The 4,939-nt window shown below is 40.5% G+C and overlaps 1 protein-coding gene and 1 long non-coding RNA gene across 3 annotated transcripts in view; one reads left to right on the forward strand and one right to left on the reverse strand.

Annotated features, from left to right (window-relative positions):
* The window catches only part of LOC116691588 (uncharacterized), a 1,915-nt gene extending 1,284 nt beyond the window's left edge, over positions 1-631 (forward strand). The window contains exon 3 of the long non-coding RNA XR_004332508.1: positions 620-631. This is a non-coding gene — a long non-coding RNA (uncharacterized LOC116691588). The remainder of the gene's footprint in view (positions 1-619) is intronic.
* Positions 1-4,939, reverse strand: part of nkd2b (NKD inhibitor of WNT signaling pathway 2b) — a gene marked incomplete at its 3' end in the record, with an annotated part of 26,721 nt that overhangs the window by 17,821 nt on the left and 3,961 nt on the right.

The following is a 4,939-nucleotide window of genomic DNA, read 5'->3' on the forward strand; positions in this document are numbered from 1 at the left end:
ATCTTCCACTTGGATGAGTGTTGGAGCCAACCAGGTGATGATGTTTACACTGACAGAGGGCTGAATGTTTGTTCTGGACAAATGGCAACTAACATAGAAAAAAAGGCGGAAGAGAGTGGTGTGATTAAAAGGTGAGATCAATGGTCAGCTCCTGCGTCCCCAAACAATGCAGCGAATGAGGCAGATGAGGTTCTCCATTACTTCCCTTCCCCCATTACCTTCAAAACCCCTCAAATATCTCCCCCATGAAAAAAAAACACCCTTAAACCCCACACTCCTCCTCTTTTCCTCATCCCCACCACCCTATCCCACCCCCTTCCCACCACAGCCCCTCTCCCTGCTCCAGGATTTTGCTGTACAAACCAGGAACAGATGTCTGCCGGGGCCGTGCTGAAAGACCCCGCTGTTCTGGATGCCAGCCACATGCTTTTCATTCAGAGATGAAGGCTCACAGCTCGCCTTCTTGTGAAGCCAATTTCCAAAAAAAAGAAGGGGTGGAAAAAAACAAACTCTCCAAATGCCTTCAAGTCCCTTCAAAAGCAGTACATATATGAGCACACCTTTTTGTCTCCTCTCCACTATGTATTGCTCTCTGGTAGCTTTTTTTGTCATTTGTCAGGAAAAGTCATGAGATGTTGCTGACAGGAATATTTCTTGAGAGAAGTCTTCAAGTACTCGAAGATTTACACCATACCGTATATCCAGTGCACACAACTCAAAACTAAAAAAGGACTGACCTCAGTTTTAAACTTGTGGCTGTGTACTGAAAAATAAGTCGTTCAGGGCCACAGCCCTAAGATGACACAGATATCCCAGCCTCAGCTCCAAATGAAATACTGCTAACTCCAAATGAACATGGTGACTAGAAGATATACCCAAATGCCCAGTGGCAAAATTGTCCAAACATAACATCCATTTTGAGCAGGATTGCCAAATGAGGATTTTTATATAAGGGGAAAGTCTTATTCACAGATTCCAAATGAATGTTAAAAAAACATTAGCTTACAATTAGTTGAGTGAGCTTCTTGGGAACTCTGCTCTTAAACTAAATTTATTATTGAGCGGCGAGTGCTATGTAACTCTCAGCAAGTCAAAATAAATTTGCGTCTTGGAGCTTTTGGCACATCATTACATCCAACTGAATCCCTAACCTTTTTGACTTCAAGTGTGATATTATTAACCTTTCAAAGTGGAATAATAAAGCTCTTTGTTGTGGAATTTAAAATGTAGACACACTCCCTCTTCACAGGCCAAGTCTGTGGGAAGTTTTGAGACAAAAGATGGTGCTGAAAGGCTGAATTAGCCTGTCATTATTTTGGCATCCAAGCATGTCTGTTTGAAGCTCCAAAATGAAGCACTGTGGTTGTGTGTGTGAGGGTCTGCGCTGTTGATGTGTTGATGTTTCCAGAGGTGAAACAGTGAACCTTCACAGAGCTCTTCTACAAATGAACACAAGTTTGGATAAGTACAGGGTGAGGAGTTTTCTGCAATTTTACATATTCAATAACCACAGACTACACTCATTTTTTTGAGGGTGGGGTAGGTAATTAATCTTTGATCTGTAATAATTCTACATTACACCTGGTGCTTGAACAGGTAAGGTGAGCACCTGCAAAGAAGTGTCAAAATCTTGATGACTGTAGCCAGGATGAGCCAAGTCATCCTGCTGAATCAAGCTCTCTTTGTCCACTAATACCACTCTTTAAAGAGCCTATAGGGTTACACACTGAGGGCAACCTGCCAGCTGCAATGTTGAATCATGGTTTGCAGCATTATCAATATTTAAACAGGTCTTTGCATCCTTTGATCTTTTGTTATTACAAAGCATTCACGTGTTATTGCAAAGCATTCACAATTTGTTGAATAGAAATGACTGCTTTGCTGAAGAGATTCACAAGTTTATACAAACTCATGTTGGGCACAGGCTTTTGTTTGTTTTTTTCTTCCTGGTTTTGCACCATCCCTCCGCCCATCCCCCAGGACAGGGCAGGGGGATAGAGGGGTGAGGGTTCGGAGGCTCCACTGATATCAGAGCCCTTTTATAACTCCTAGCTCTGCGCTTTGAAGTCACAGCCAGACAGCTCAGGAATCCTACTCCCCCATTTGACAATGAGGAGGGGGATGGTCAGCGCTAAACAGCGTGTTTGGCCAATCTTCTGTAAAAAAAAAAAAATCATAAGTCATTTTAACTGTCCCTGCCACTTATCAACCAGGATTAAGTGGTGAAACTACTATCTGGTGAGATCTATATGGTAAAACACTCAGGAGGAGAAAATGTGGCTGAAATGCAGCTTAAAACTTTTTTTCCCTTTCAAAATAACATAATTATTGCTATTTCCTATTTGACTTGGAATTGTTTAATCATGGTCTAAACCGCAGACACCAAACAACCTAATAATTATATCTGGAAATGTCACAATGTAATCCGATCCTGGTGAAGAATTAATTAAAGATGTGGGATCAAAAGAGGAAATGGTGACACAGTCTTACAGTGGAGATAAATTCTATCTGTGATGAAAGTCAGTCTGTTAGATGAGAAACTATACAGCATAAAAAACATCCCTGGGGACATCATCCATCTTAATATTAATGTACACATATACGCTCATTTCAAACAAAATGAATAGAGCTGTCACTGCATACGAGCAGGCAGTCACATTTTGCGTCTGTGATACAATAGTGGGCATATGTGCAACCTATCGTCATAGTATCAATTTCATTCATGGTACTGGATTTGGCATTGGATACTTTGCATCAGGGCTGCAGCTAACCACATTTTCACTGTCAGTTAAGCTTCACATTATTTTCACATTAATTGATTATTGTTTGGCCTATAAAATGTCAGAAAAAAGTGAATTTAAATGCCCATAACAATTTCCCAAAGTCCAAAGTGACATCTTCAAATTGCTGATTTTGTCCAAAACTCAAAGTCACATAGGGCAAAAATCCTCACGATTGAAAAGCTGGAACTACAAAATGCAACTATGTATCAGTTCATCAGCAAAGTATTATCCAGTATGTTGATTAGTTTTCTGTCAGTGTAGCCTTCTATGTAATTAATAAACTTACCATTTCAGCTCATACTTTGCATCATGCTTTGAGTTGTGTTACACCCAGCACATTATTACCGCTTCCAAATGCCTAAAACTTTGATAAAAAGTGATGTGAAATCTTTCCTTCAGTTAACAGTAATGTCTTACACTTCTCCAATACAAAAATCAAAACTATATAAGACTTTCTTTCCATTTATTTTGACTGGTGACTTCTCACATTGATAAAGAAATTAAAAACAATCCCTGATATGCTGCCTGAATTATATAACTATTAGAGTGCTCCAGGAGCAAATGGACATGCAAGTAAATTGTAATTATTATTTTATTTTCTGCCTCAAAAAAAAAAGGCTTTCTTGCTATTTACTTAGCAATATTTCACCATCAATACCACATAATTTCAGGACTCTTATCTGTTGTTACAGATGTGACTGTGTTTTGGTTTGTCCACTTCCTCTCAACCAATTCTAAAAAATTCTCTGAAAGAGAGCAGGAAAAAGTAAGATGGAGGTTAGCTAAATACTGACAGTTATCCACAGGGGCGGCAGGTAATGATCTATCCTACAAATGCAGACAGCCGGCTATCATTGGTACTGTGTTGTGACAATCTGCGGGATAATTCCCATATTACCCAAATGCATTGAATGCGCCATCACTGCCCAGAAGCCATCAACCCCCACCCACGTCTTGGTCATGGTTACACTAGTCTATATCCTTGACGTTCCACTTCTGGGATTGCTCTGGTGCTGCAGGAAATTCAGTCGGACGCATGTATTTTCCATTTCCTTCCACTTTCTTTGTGTAGGAATTTTAAATTTGGTGGATTAATGAGGACTATTTTTGGCTGCTCTTCAGATCTCTGCAGGGTAAACTGAGACAGCTACCTAGACTATCTGTCCAGTCTTAATTTTCTCTTGCAAAACTATTTTGCAGCGTCTCTGTGCGGAGTTTAACGCCACCCATGACGATTCTGATTGGTTTAAAGAAATGCCATTACACCAGAGCACGTTTTCTTCCCATTACCAAATGCTATGTGGAATAGCCAGACCCTCCCTCCGAGCACTTTGGAGGAGGGTCTGGCAAAGCGAGACTATGGTTACACCAATACATGTAGATAAACCTGAACACTAAATCAACCCCACAACACTTAATCCCAAGTAACATAAAAGCACACCCGAAACATTAACAGAACATCATTAAAACATTCTTCGACGAAGAAAGTAACGTGTAAGCACATTGTGAGCACTATGCTCCAAAGGAAAATTCCTCGTATGTGTCTTCATACCTAGTCAATAAAGCTGATTCTGATTCTGATTCTGATTCAGAACAAGCTGTTTTGCCTACAGGAAAGTGCAAGACCTGAACATTGATCATCCCTACTGTGAGAACTTGCTGCCCAGCCGTCCGGCCTGCATGGCCACGGGGCAATTGTGATTCTGCCACCAATGTGTGAGCCCGTGTTTTAAATGTATGCCTATAGCAGAGGAGGTTTTAAATTTATTTGATTCTTGCTAACAATTAACTGTTTTTAAAAAGTTGAACCTCATCTCTGGAACTTTTTTTTGGTAAGCTGACCTGTGTCCTTAAATTACACTGGAAGAATATACGTAAAGAATTAATTAAGTAGTGAGTAAAACTAATTCTCCGGGCAAAATTCCCAGGGTGACGTTGTCGGTGTCTCCATTCTGTCCGCCCTTGCACCGCCACACCTGTATTATTAGCCTACTCTACTGCTTTTGTCGGTGTGATTACCTTCTCCACATATGGCGTTTATTTACTTCTTTTGAATGTGCCTCTAAAGCACTGTGGCCACCATAGACAGTTACAGAAATGGACCAACAGATCCTGTTCTGGACGGAGACCAGTGAAGGAAAATAGAAGCACTTTTC

This window comes from Etheostoma spectabile, chromosome 6, assembly GCF_008692095.1.
Source record: "Etheostoma spectabile isolate EspeVRDwgs_2016 chromosome 6, UIUC_Espe_1.0, whole genome shotgun sequence".
Classification (NCBI taxonomy): domain Eukaryota; kingdom Metazoa; phylum Chordata; class Actinopteri; order Perciformes; family Percidae; genus Etheostoma; species Etheostoma spectabile.